This window comes from Cryptomeria japonica, chromosome 9 (genome assembly GCF_030272615.1).
Source record: "Cryptomeria japonica chromosome 9, Sugi_1.0, whole genome shotgun sequence".
NCBI lineage: Eukaryota > Viridiplantae > Streptophyta > Pinopsida > Cupressales > Cupressaceae > Cryptomeria > Cryptomeria japonica.
Genome location: NC_081413.1, coordinates 672,830,632 through 672,845,785, shown reverse-complemented (window position 1 = coordinate 672,845,785; position 15,154 = coordinate 672,830,632). Strand labels below are relative to the sequence as shown.

Below are 15,154 nucleotides of genomic sequence, written 5' to 3'. Positions count from 1 at the left end.
GCAAGTATTCTTCGAGGAAGAATTTAAACTCTATAATCAATCATAGATAATGGGATATATTTTCAAGATTTGATGATTTTGTGAGTGAGCTGAGTAATGCATTTTAGCAAGGCATTAATGCAGGGATATTTAATGATGAAGGTGGATTTGCAATGGAGGTTTTCATTTATAGTTTGATGTATGACTCCATGCCCTTGGATAAGGCATTGGTCTTGCAGATTCTGGGGGTTCTTAGAGTTTTTTTAAAATCAAATATCCATTTACTTTTATGTTTGTAGGTTTAGTTTGTTCCACCTATCTCATGCTTCAACTTAGTTGAGATGTCAATGTAGATCTAGCCCATCTATAGTAACCTCCTAGTTGTTAAGCCGTATGAGATCTATCTGCTTTGGTTGATGTTGTCATGTGTGTAATGGGTCTGATTCAATGCATCAAAGGTACACCCACCTAGGTTTTGTAGAGCCTGAAGAGTAGAAGGATTCATATCCTTGTTATGTTGTCCAAGTCCTAAATTTCTTCATTGTATGAAGTTGGCTATTTCATAGATAGATTGCAGGTGAAATTGGTTTGCTCTTTTTTTAGAACAACACTAAGTTTGGAGGTTATCCCTTTAAATTGCTATGGTTTGTGATAATAAAAAATAATTGGATATAAATTATATCTGACATTGATTAAAAACATATGGATTTAAGAAATAATAAATAGAAAATATTAAAGCATCACATGTTGGTCATATGCGAGAAACAAAGGAAAGATCTTATTGAACAATAAAATAAACTTGAAAATAATAATGGTACTAAAATTGATGCATTTAGCAATCTACTATCTAAATAAAAGGATAAGATAGAGCCTTTGGAACATAGTAAGCAATCTTAAAACATGATAAACCAATATAGAAAACATAATGGAACCAAAATTTAAAAACGTTTTTGAAGAGGAAAATCTACTAGAAAGAGAGGTGAATATTACACTTAATTAGGACTTGGCAATTAAGAAAGTATGCAAGGAATTGAAGAAAATTGCCCCTCAAAAAATTGATGGGAACCAATTAGGAGTTAAAATAATTGATTAATAGAACTTGAAAAGTACTTTAAGGGATTGCACAAAAATAGTTAAAGATGTATAATTAGAGAAGTTGCAAGTTGCTTTTGTGTAAACGATTTATGAGAAAATTCTAAAAAAGGCATTTACCTCTAGTATTCTTGATGATAGTATTTTAATGTTACCTAGGGTTTTTTATAGTACAACAATATTGGAATAAGTTTGCAAAATTGTTAAAATATGATAAAAAAAAAATGAAACTATTCTAAAAGAAATATTGCTATGATTAAACACTAATATTAGAGTAGAAAGGATATTTTGACATAAGAAAGGAAACTACAAGCTTATTTACATTCAGACAAAATTTCAATAAAAATAGAAATAAAACTTAAAAATGTCTTAAGAGAGAATTTAAAAAAATTAAAGAACAAATACTTCATTTTAAAAAATATTTGGAACAATAAGAAGATCTCAATGTGGCACTCATAGGAATGTTTTTTGTTGGAATTTGCATTATGCTCACCATTTTAATAAAAAGGGTTACCCAAGATTAATGTAAACTTACATAAGGATTGTGAACTAAGAGAGATGATGTTTTTTTATTTATAAAAGTAGCAAACTAGGGTGTTGACCCTTTACAATCAAAAGCCCTAAAGGAAAAGAAACACATGCAAAAAACATGCCACTTATATCTTTACATAGGCCATTAACATACCACTTACATTACTACACAGACCATGAACATACCACTTATAGGATATAAACAACCCACATCAAGAGAGGTTAAGACTCAAGCCCACATTTTGGGGAAGAGTTTGGGAATAGGAGGAAGAAGGACTTTTCCTCTGATATGTAACAATAGTCCAAGTAATATTATCGTCATAAACACTAATATAGAGGGAAGCATGGAGGAATACCCCATTGACAATCTGTCAGCACACAAAGTAGAAGGTGGATGAGGAGGGATATCCTCCACTAAGGGTTGGGGTTGAATAGGGGTAGTAGGAAGAGTAGGAAGCACACACTAGGCATGAGGATCTCTAGCAAGAACCAAACGGCATGAAGAGATCACACAGGTAGCAAGAGATTCATCAATAGGATGGCAAGAGCTATCATCATCTTGGGAAGAGTCATCAAGAGAAGAAACAAAAGATGAGGCAGTTAAGTTATCACCATTAGTGTCCTTCCCCCAAGTAGCAGTGCCTTTACAATGTGAGAGCATAATCCATGGCCAAGTGACCTATTGAGAATCAACAATGATGTCAAAAGGGTAGGCCATCATAATAAAACAACTGACTCCATGGCCTATTCCTGACCATGAAAACCACATCCTTAAGAAGAGGTGTGGATATGTCAATATTTGACCAAAATGTGTGCAGAAGTATAATGATCTATGAAGGAAGTGATGTCATCAACTTTCAAGAAGCAACACATAGAGTTAGCAATGGCCTCATAAAAAGAATGCTCCCAAAAATGGAGGGGTAGATTGCAAATACAAATCCACAATGGATGCACATTAAGTGGTTTAGTAAGAGGGTTAAAAGAACTTTCCCAGAGTTTGTTCGAGAGAGAGTACATTGCCCAAGCCCACAACTTTCTCAACACCAAGTCACGATCATTAGAGGAAGAAAAAGATGCAATGAAAAATCCTTAGCACAAGGGAAGAGATCAATGTTACCAGAAACTAAGGGCTTAAAAGAATCCATCACCTAGTAACGAAGATTGATGAGAGAAGGCCACATATCAACAAATATACACACCAACCCACAACATTGGTAGAAATCCATATTTTTCACCACTTCTTGGATACAAACCACAATAAATTAGGTCTCAACACAAGGAAGAGGACGATATTTCCCCTTGGGAGGATTAGCAGAAACATATCTAGTAACACAAGAAAAGTTCACTAGTAGAAAAAGATCTAGGAGGGAGGGATAACACCCACAAAGACGCCCAATAGAGAGATATATTATATCCATACAATCTCTAACTATCTAACTAACAGTGGGGTTGGGGGTGCCCCTATAAAGTAAAATTGATTTAAGACTATGTTGATGACTAGAGTGATCCATACTAGACCAAAGAGCGGAATGAAGTGAGTGGACTTTGGAAATCAGAATGAAGCCGCTAATCTACATTTTTTTATGGGGGGGCCTAGGGAACAAAAATGAAGCTCAAAAGGCCCTATCTAGATATTGGTATTGGGAGGGCTTTACCAATATATAGTGCCAAGGTGAAGTGATCTAGGGGTGCCAAGAACAGGTTGAGATCCCACCATAAAGGGTAAAACCTCCACACCAAAAGTAGTGTGAGAAGAAGAAGAAGCACCACTAGGGAATGTGATAACATATGCCAATGAATTTGCAAGGAACTTAGGTATTGTAGTCGGAGAGGAAGAAGGGTTGATAGGTGTGGACCCAAGGAGTCCAACACCCAACTTCAAGGAAGAAGAGGTATCCCCAAGAAAAAACTTACCCAAAGAATAATCACGCACACTCATAAAGTGAACAATACCTGCAATAAACAAAGGGGACACAAGTGTGTGAGAAGCAACATCACAGGAGCCTTCATTTCTTTTTGTTAAAATTTAGTGTAGGTATAGGTGTGGAATGGTCAATAGATTAACACTTGGTTTTCTTTGGGTTTAAAGAAGTTTAGGGTTCATTATTCTTCTTAAGGGGAGTTCTATAAAATGTGAAGGAATAGGAAGCAAAAGGAGAAGGTTGAGAAGAGGAATAAGATAGAATATAACTCAATGTATTGGTATCAAAGAGATTAAATTCATATCCTATAAGACTTGCACACAAGTTCAAAAATTTCATAAAAATCAAGCATGACTTTATATTGATTTATAATAATAAATATATAAAGAAGATATATTGCATGTCTTTATAGAGAAGTGAAATAGATATGTAAAATAAATACAATGACATGCTCAGTGGGTTTTTGTTTATATTGTATGATATCATAGAAAGTAATATTCAAGTCAATACTAACTCGAAAGTGACTGCATAAATGTATTATTGAGGTCTAGATATGTATAAATAGAATTTTGAGAGAGACTTTGTTTATATTGTATGGTATCATAGAAAGTAATATTCAAGCCAATATTAACTTGAAAGTGTTGCATAAATGTATTATTGAGGTCTTGATATGTATAAATAAAATTTTGAAAGAGACCAAAACCATTATAGTGCATAATGTTCCAAAATTTACAAATATTTTTGCCGAGAATTAGTCATAACATAAAAAATCTAAACAATTAGTGTCAAATGACTTAAGTGTGGGTGTTGCAATCACCTTTTCCATATAAATTTTAAATCGAGGGACAACAAAACTAAGAGAAACATTTAAGAAATAAATTTATGCGAGAGTGGGTTATGGTTAAGGTTGATTGTTTATATTTTCTATTGGAAGGAAGGGTAAGAGGAAGGGAATGTAATTTATTTTTAGAGATCCTAAGTAGTGGAGAATGTGTTGTAGAGTCAAATAAATAGTATGAGTTGAGGTGGGAGATATAAGTAGCTAAATAAAGTGGTGTGAAAGGGGGTTTCTTAAATTTATGGTGATCAAAAGGCAATGTGGTAGAAGGGAGGGTGCAAGAAGAACAAGATTTTTGGGATAGGAAAGGATAGGCAAATGTAGGAGGAATAATAGTAAAGATAGGGATATCATGTGAACCAGGAAAAAATTAAAGGGAAAAAATGAAGAGGAGATAGGGAGTTCAAAGTAAATGAGTGTGAAAATAATAGGTAATATAAGGAAAATTTGTTGAGAAGTATGGAAGTGAGGTGTACAATAAGAAGTAAGTTGAACAAAGGGAGATATAGTGGGAGAAAGCAGAGAAGAGAAGGTGGAGGGAGATTCTTGGGAGGGTGAGGATTGACTTCATAATGTGTACTATTCTCTTAAAAGATGGCATTCCATAAGTACTAAATGCTGGGAGTAAGTGAAGGACATTGATAAGAGATGAAGGTATTGTCCCATTTTCAAGCTTCCCTATACCATCATAAATAAGTTAGAGCTTGTGGGTGACTATTTGATGTTTTTGTTGTTCAATTTGCTTAAAATATTCATGTGCTATCCTTCTTTTATGTTTTTATGAGTTTTCAAATGAATTGAGAGTAAAAGAAAGGTTAAAAAATAATGCAAACTTAGAAAAGCATTATGCTTTCCATGAATTTTATAGTTCGAAAGTGATATATTGATGTTTTAGTGGTATATTGAGTTTCTCTTTAGATCCCAAATATGAAAAAAATAAAAATTGCAAGTTTTCTTACATGGAAATTATTGGGGTTGCAATAGATTTATAGAGATGAGTGGAGAGGAATGGAGGGCTAGGATTTCATGAGAGGATTTTTAAAATTTAAATTGATTGGCAAGAGAGAATGATGCAGGAGCATCCAGGAGGGCAAATGAACAAAGGAGGACACCAAGGACTAAGGAGAGTGATATGACATCACTAGAGGTCAATTGGAATGTATTGAAGCCTATAATGGCCTATTGTAATGTTGAATTCAATAAATTATGTAAAAGTCCTAAAGGTCCTAATAAAGGCCTAAGGACCAAAATGCAATGTAATTGGGTTAATGGTACCCTAAAAGTCTAGATAGGTTGGATAGGAGTTTATTGGGATTTAATGATCCTATTATGGCAAAATAAGTTGAATGGGATAGGTTTTAGTTGATTAAAAGCATTAGAAATAAAGTTGAAAATTCAAATTTTGAATTTCAACAGCTAGTTCCAGTTTTGGTGGGAAATGAGTTTAGGAGTTGTTTGTCATTGTTAATCATTATAATTAGTTGGAAACTGGTTGGGACAGTTGGGGAAAGGTTTTATAAGTCTTTTGAAATCATTTTGTAAGGGATTGATGAATAGTACGGATCTGGTACGGACAGAACAGTAAAAGCAATAAAAACTAGTCATTTCTTGCATTTCCTTTGATTTTGTTGATGGTTTATTGATTGGGAAGTTGTGTATGTCCATGGTGGAGGATCTAAGAATCATTTGATCAATATTAAATACTTTTTTGAATGCTTTGATAGGAGGTTTTGATCAGTTTTTGTTGTTTAGTGCTGATTGTTTGTAAATTTTTGAGTTTTCACTTGATTTGGGAGGCCCAAAATGTAATTTGGAGCCCTTCTATGAATGTATGCATTTGATTCTCATAGGAGAGGCTCTGCCTAACATGTACAATACATTCCTAACTCAAATTACATGCTGGAAGTGTGAAGTTGCAGGTGTACACCTTGACAGTTGACTGGAAAATGCATGGGTTTCATGCCATAGTTGTAGCAGTAGAGGATTGGCCTTAAGGAGGGGTCATTTTTATGATTGAATCAGTGAAGATATGCTAAATTAATGGTGAATAAACCTTTGGTGGATTTTGGAAGTGATTGGAAGTGAGATTTCTAGAAAGCCCTAGTTGTAAGGTTGATTTAGTGAGGTTTTTGGTGTTTGGGTATCTAGGAGTGCAACCAAGACCTAAGACCTAAAAAATCCTTGGTTTGGGAACATAATAAGAGACTGTACAAAAGGGTTTAATCTGGTTGTGAGTTTGGAGGGTACTTCCTTCACAAAGTGGACATAATTAGCCCTCTTGGGGATTGAGGACAGCGGTTTTTTGAAGACTTTGTTCCAAAACAATCCTAGGCAAGAATTTGGGTGTTGGTAGGTGTGTATATGAGGCATCTAAATCAGTCATAACATTGGTCCATGTTTTGGGAAATGTGTGTGAAAAGAGCCAAAAACAGTCCAGCAGGCTACTAGGAAACTAGGCCTAGTGAAGGGCTAAAACTGGGTTTTTGTATCAGTTGATGAGTTGAGGGTTTGGTAACCTTGGAGACATGTTAGTTGAAGTTTTTTGATGTGTTTGGAGGTGGAGGAAACACCTGGTTAAGGTGAAGTCAAGTTTGGAGCCTATTAAGGCATTGTGAGCACTTGAGACACCATAGAAGCATAGGGGTTTGGGTCCGTATTATACTTAAATCTGCAAGTTTGCAATTAGATCCTCCATCCTCTGCATCAGAGAATCAAATGTAGATTGGTTGATGCATATTTAGGATTGAGTTGAGTAGATGGATGATGAGGATTAAAATTTAGTTTGAATTGGATTAAAGATAGTTAGACATGGGTGACTAGGATTAGTCTGACTGATGTGATGGTTAGGATTGAGAATTAATTTTATTTTGAATTTGATGATATAAATTTAAAATTATTAGTATAGATAGATAATTATTCAAATGCATGTATAATGTTAGTTGAATTAAATAATATGATTTGTTTAATTAATTGGATGATGTAGGGAATGGTAGAGGTTGAGCCTTATCTAATTAAACAAATATAGATTAATTAGTGTTGAGGTGACAAGAATGTGGTTACAACGAGCATAGTATAGTGTTGAAAGTGACAAAAGATGTGATGCTAGGCATACTATTAGGACACAATTAATCTTAGTTGTTTATATAACCGACACTTTCATTTTGTTTTTTCACAATATTTCCTACTCCTCTATCCTCCCATGACACCAAAATGAAATAATAAATGTCAAAAAATTTGATTCAAGAGTCAAAATCCTTTATATTCTACTCTTTGCATGTGTAATGACATTTTCACAAATCTTGATAGAGCAGTGTTTGTGCATTTATCAAGGAATTTGTGTTTTCACTAAGGCATTTACATTTTTACTTTTGTATTTGATTCTTTCACTATTGATATCAAGCAACAAATTTGCCATTCATTTTTTCTCCTTCAACTCGGTACAAAGACACTAAGATACTCTAACCAACTTAGACAGCATCTTCACGTTCTCAAAAGCTTGTTTACATCATAACACAATGGTTTTACATCAAATTAGGTGATCTATAAGTCACTAGTCACCTTCTTGATTAAAATTGTTTTTCTTGATCCTGCTAGTCCAAGATGATTAGATACGTCCTTTAGATTAACAATAATGTCGTATCAGTTGACATGATTTCATTTCTTTGCTAGTATCATTTATGATCACAATAATATTCCTCGCAAATTTTGACCCTCTAACAATAATCTTTAATGTTTGATGCTTATACAAAATCTTTCATATATATAGTTTAGTTTCCCCTAAAATAATAATTTTTGAGGACAAAATTCTCTAAATACAGTCATACAACCACCGAATTTTGACTCTACTGAGTCATACAAGAAATATTTAACAATAATGCACGTCATTTGACATCGAATATGTGACAACATCTTCTCACATAAGCTATGACGTATTTTACATCGGAATAATCATTTTGTATTTCGGTAGGAAATGTTGACTGCTATGTTTGTTTAAGCAGATGATGAAGAATACATTGAATATAACCCAAAAAAATAAAGAATACATTGAATATAGCCCAAAAAATAAAGAATACATTGAATATAGTCCAAAAAATGAAGAATATAAAACATAGTGCTCTCAGCAGATTGTGGTGTTTGTGTATATATATATGAATCCCAAAGCTCTTATGTATTACTGATTTGTATGTAATATTTAATTTTGTTTGAAGATTTTGGAAAATGGTGGTGAAGGTGTATGGACCTGCTTTTGCTTCCTGCACAAGAAGAGTATTGGCTTGTCTGGTTGAGAAAGATGTAGAGTTTGAGGTTGTTGATGTGGACATGAGTAAGGGTGCTCACAAGGCTCCTCAATATCTTGCATTGCAAGTATATAGACATACCTCTGCTATCATTGTTTTCGTTATGATAAATGAATTTAGAGTCATTTCTAAAGTTTCTAAGTTATATTATTATTTGTTAAACAATTGTTTTGATTGTATGGTGTGAAGTCAATCTTTTGAATTCAATTTCATGTTCTATTGTCATGAGAGTTAGAGAGAAAAATAATCATGAAAGAAGAGATAAATATCTGATTTTCATCTCCTGTTTCATTATCTCATCTTCATAATTGATTATGAGGTTGGATTCAAGGTATTGATGATAAAAATTTCACACGGTCAAATATCTATCATCAGGATGAGATAGCAAGAAAAGAGAGAAAAATCATAGTAAGAGAAAAGAGAAATATCATCTCTTCTCCTCTCACTAACTCATCTTGGCTATGGATCATGAAGTGGATTCCACGTATTGATGATAAAAATTTCGCATAGTCAAATCAATTTCATAATTTATTGTCAAGATGAGATAACAAGAAAAGGGAGAAAATCATAGTGAGAGAAAAGAAAAATATCATGAGTCTCTTCTCTCTGGTTATCTCATCTTGACAATGGATCATGAAATTGGATCCAGGATATCGATGATAAAAACTTCAATGAAATCAACTTCATGATCTATTATCAGGATGAGATAGCAAAAGAAGAGAGAAAGATCCTGATTTTCCTCTCTTTTCTCTCTGTCTCATTCTGGCAATGGATCGTGAATTTAGATCTGAGATATTAATACCAAAAACTTCACATAGTCAAATCAACTTCATGATCTATCATCAGAGTGAGATAGTGTTCACAGGGAAGAAGACTCTACCTCATAGTGACAATAGATCATGAAGTTGAATCCGAAATATTCATCAATCATTGAAAAATTTGAATAACATGTTATTGTAGACTGTTAAACCTTCATGTTTATAATGATTGGGTGTGTTTACTATTGCAGCCCTTTGCAAAAGTACCGGCAATTCGAGATGGGGATCTCACTCTCTTTGGTAATAATTTGGGTCTCCTCACTAATTATTAATTTGGGTAGACTGAAGTACAAATCTATAAAAAAGTGTGGTTTTTTTAATGCAAAATCAAGGGCGATCATAAGATATTATGCAATGAAGTATGAGTGACAAGGGACTCCACTGTTGGGGAAAACTCTTGAAGAAAGAGCACTGGTAGAACAATGGCTGGAAGTTGAAGGGCAGAATTATGCAGAGCCAATATATACGTTAGTGGGTAACCTGTTTTTTGCTCCAAAAGTGGGGCTTCCTGTGGATTTGGTGGCCATTGAGAGAGATGAGCTCAAATTGGCCAAAGTGTTGGACATTTATGAAGATAGGCTTTCTAAATCTAAATATCTGGCTGGGGATTTCTTCAGCCTTGCAGATCTGAGCCATCTTCCATTTACTTACTATTTGGTGAATAAAATAGGGAAGGAGTATCTGGTTAGAGACAGAAAACATGTTAATGCATGGTGGGAGGATATCTCCTCTCGCCCTGCATGGAAGAAAGTTCTGGAAATTTAATGGAAAATATCAGGATGGTGTTAGATTGTGTTTTGCCCAGAATAAGGTTTTGCTTGCCTGCCTTTTTTTTTTAGCAAGTTAGGAATACTCTTCTAGCATGGGTGGTGTTTTTATTGTGCATGTTTTTCCAGTTTCATTTGCTACACAACAATACCTTCTGAAGTTGAACAGCTAAAATTTTGAAGAAATGGTATGGATTTTGGTATACAGTTTTATTGGATTTGAATTGTATATATTTTTAATATTGATGTTTCAAGATCATATTTAGTGTTTTATTACCATGATGAAGAGAAGAGGAGAATAATGATATAAGTTTTTTTCTTTTATAATCATATTGGAATGAGGTTACATTGATTAATTTAAAATTATTTTTATTAGATTTTTTATTTATTTTATAATTATAATATGTAAATATAAATTTTAAAGTTGTGGTAGATAGTATGTTTTGTGAAGTTTAGTTTGAAAGGTTTGAAGTTATGATAGGAGATATTATTTTAAAGAAAAAATAACCAATATTTAATGATCTATCATTATAAAAAAATTTAAAATTAGATAATAGAAGTTCATCTATTACCTAAATTTAAAATTGTTTTTATTAGATTTTTATTTTATAATTATAGTAAGCACATATCAGTTTTAAATAGTATATAGAAAGTTTCTGTAAATATAAAACTGGTTGGAAAAGTTATAGTGGATAGTAATAATTTAAAAAGTCTGACTTTTACTTTTAAAATTGAATTTATTTGATACTGTTATGATGGGGATTATTATTATTTTGCTCAGTAATAGTTGTTGATTTTATTAAAAAAAAATGGGTTTTGACCTGGCCCCAATAGGTGGGGCTACAACCAGGGAGCCACCTCCCCAAAGTCACAACAGACCCATTAACAAATCATTGTGAGTGAAGGATTAACCTAATACTGTCATCCTTGGCTCTCTTCTCCTGCTTCCTTTTAACCTCAATCCACCCTTCTTCTCTTGCATTTTCCAATAACTTCAAATTGGAAGCTCCCAAAACCTCTTTGCCCCCTTCCTTCGAATTTTGTGAATCGATATGGTTCGCACCAATAACCATCTTTGAACCCAAAGTAGCCTTCAACTCTTGCATCTGGCAGCTTTAACACTATCTGATGCCCTCCTAAATGGCACAAGGTTAGTTTAAGATCAAACAACACAAAACACACAAGACGTTAGAGTTAGTCAATCAAAAACCAAACACATGAAGGCATTCCAAGAGAGATACTAAAAACACATGCTAATGAATCTAATTAAAGAAGTAAGACAATGAGATATCTCCAACTATCTCTCAGCATGATATTAGTTCCTTCTCCCTTGTTCCTCTCCTCTCCAAGTTCCAAAATAGTGTAGCTCTCAGCAGCTTTTTGCACTATGGATGCTTATGGAGGATTGAGATTGTAGAATAGCTCCAAACATGAAATGAAAAGCTATTTTAATGCTAAAATGATATATTTTAACCAAAAGACAAAAGATTAGATTGTTTATGCTAAAATGCTCTCTAAAATGGCTATAGTCTAAATGCTTACAAGTTTTCAGGATCTAGATTATGAAGGAATGGGCTCTATTTATAGGAAAAATGGAGCAATGGATGGCCAGGATTGAAAGGTTTAATCAAGGGTCAAGCTTGAAAGTTGGGGATCCATGTGCACAATTTGCACCAATGAAATGGTGACAAGTGTCAACATAAGATTGGGTTGAGAGAAGAGGTTGGAGGCATTAAAGGCCTGAGAAGACCTCATGGTTATCTAAAGGCTAAGAGTCAAGCCTAAATTAGGATTACCCACTGGATTAGGAGTTAATGCAAGGATAAACCTTTGTGCAAATGATTAAGAGATAATCATGGTCAAAGCATTAAATGCTTGATGAGACCCTTGGGTTGGATAGAGGTTGAGTCAAAACAAATGTTTTAACCATGTGGGAGGGTTTGGGTTAACCATTAATGGTTATTGGAGACTTTGTGGATTAAGTGGTTGAAAGTTGGAAGCCTTTAATGGTTTTCAAAGACTTTGGGGTTTTTGGTGGTTGAAGGTTGAAAACCTTCAATGGTTATCCAAGACTTTGGGCCATTTGAGAAGTGACTCCATTTTGCTTAGGAATGTGACAATAATTAGGGGATGGATTAAGTTAATTAGGAAGGGGGTTAGAAGAATCTAGAAGGGGATTAGATTTTGCAAGTGGATTTGGTGGGTGAGGGAAAATAGGATTTTATTAAAATAAAAATTCATTTATTTCAAAATGTGTGCAAGTTGTATTTGTAGGAAAATGTAAGTGGGGGGGAGGATAATGATTTAAATAAATGTTAATTTATTTAAAAGAGGAAAAAAGGATTTAATTAAATAAATTGATTTATTTATTTAATTAATGGGAATTTGATTTTAATGAATTAATTAAAATAAATTGAATAATTTATTTAATTAATAGAAGAATGTTTGGGGATGAATTAATTAAATATTAATTTAATTAATTGATGGCTAGTGGATTTTTAATCAAATAAATACGAAATATTCATTTAATTAAAATGGACAGATTTGTGTGACTACACTATCAATCCCCACACCTCCTCAACCTCCAATTTTATCATGCATTAATGCACCAGAGTCACCCTTTGTCTCTGTCCCCTTACCCTTGCCACTCTAATTCACACCACTTGAAGCCTGAGGAACCTGGGGGGAAATCAGGTCCACCTCCTTTTCTACCACCTAAAATTTAGGGGTGACCTCTTTCCACCATGAAGCTAGTCTCCTCACCCTATGCCTATCACAGGAATCAGCATTATGACTAGTCTTAAAACATTTTCTACACCTGAAAGAAATCCCTTCGTAATCCACAGAGTGCAACCAACTACTTTTGAAGTAGAGATAGAAATCTCCTAAAGAAGATCCTTGGAAGAGTCCATTTCAACCAAAAGATGCGCAAAAATAGTATGCAACAAATTAAGAGAGCTTTCATCTGTTATTAAAAAACTTACCTAAAGAGTTCCCAATGGCTTCAAAACAGGAGTCAAACCAGAACTGCATTGGAATATTTGGAAGCCTAATCTAAAGAGGGTATAATCAAATGTCTATGACTCAGGATTGAAAATCGGATGCCAAGGTTAGGTTTCAGCATCATCGAATGACTGTCCTCCCAACACCATTGACATCTTCCCAAGACTTTGTTCCTATCCGCCTCATTCTAGACGACAACAAAAGAAGAGAACTTAAAGGACCAAAAAAACATAAAAAATAAAATAAAAAAAAGCCTCACACAATCATCTACATTGTGGAGATCACCAAGGCTTGGTCAGAGTCCTCTAAAACGACCAACAAAAAAACCCCCACATTGTGCTCAACCTCCTTCTCTATATCCCCTGTCAATGAGACCTGTATCGGCTTGGTCGTTGCCTCCAAGGCCGAATCCGAGGGTTTCAAAAATTCCATATCATGTGGCAACGATGCATCACAGTGCAACACGTGCTAATCATCTCGGTCCAGAACGCCTCCTTTCCTCACCCCCACCGACCATTTGCATTCTGTAAGAGGCCGAGAGCAGTAACGACGCCCCCCTTCCGCCCTGAACAACGCCTTCAACAATACCATCGAATCCTTTCTGAGTTCGAAACGTCCCTGCAGCATTTCTGAAATGTCCACTGTCCCCCTTTACCACGGAAGCCCAGTTACCAAACCGTCCGCCAGGAGGAAAACCAGCATGGGAATACCCTCTCGCAGGAACCCTAGCATGCGAAGCGACATTACAGCCTATAGATATCCTTTTGTGCATAGAAAATGGTTATGATGGGAATTATTATTTTAAGATAAAATTAACCAATATTAAATGATTTGTCGTTATAAAGAAATTTAAAATTAGATAATAGAAGTAAATCTTTGACTTAAATTTTAGAATTAGATAATAGAAGTAAATTTTTGACTTAAATTTTAAGTCATTTTTATTTTATAATTATAATAAGCAAATGTAAATATTTTAGAGTTTATCTAAATATAACATTGATTGGTAAACTTTTGGTACAAAGTTTAACTTTTGCTTAGAAAAATTAAAATTATTTGATAAAGTTATGATGGGGATTAGTAATAATGATCTATTATTATAAAGAAATTTAAAATTAAATAATGGAAGTCCATCTTTGATCTGAATTTAATATCAGTTTTATTTGATTTTTGTATTATATTTATAATAAGAAAATATAAATTTTAAAGAGTATATAAATTTTTTGTCTAAATATAAAATTGATTCGTAAAGTTGTAGTGGATATTATCACTTTTAGAAAGATAGCCTTTAATTATGAAAATTAAAAATTATTTGGTAAAATTATGATGGGGTTATTACTTTAAGAAAAAAATAACCAATATTTAGTGATAGATCATTATCAAGAAATTTAAAATTAGATAGTGGAAATCCAAACTTTTTCTAAATTTAAAATCATTATTATTTTATCATTATAATAAGAAAATACAAATTCTAAAGAGTATATAGAAAACTCGTGAATATAAAATTGATTGGTAAAGTTGTGATGGATAGTATTCATTTTAGGAATCTACTTTTTATTCTAAAAGATTGAAATTATTTGATAAAGTTATGATGGGGTTATTATTATAAAGAAAAATTAATCAATATTTTATGATCTATCATTATAAAGAAATTTAAAATTAGATATTAGAAGTTTATCTTATATCTAAATTCAAAATCATTTTTACTATATTTTATTTTATAATTATTATAAACAAATATAAATTTTAAAGAATATATAGAAAATTCATATAAATATAAAATTAATTGATAAAATTGTGGCGGGTAATATTAGTTTTATAAATATACTACATCACGCTCTTAGGTATATTACAAAAATTAGGAGAAAGATAAAGTAATTAGCATATTTTTAATATGCCTTACTAATCA

At 33.2% G+C, this 15,154-nt stretch overlaps 1 pseudogene; it reads left to right on the top strand.

Moving 5' to 3' along the window:
* The first annotated feature begins 8,559 nt into the window (after window positions 1-8,559).
* Window positions 8,560-10,350, top strand: LOC131054865 (glutathione S-transferase F9-like; annotated as a pseudogene).
* The last annotated feature ends 4,804 nt before the right edge of the window (window positions 10,351-15,154 follow it).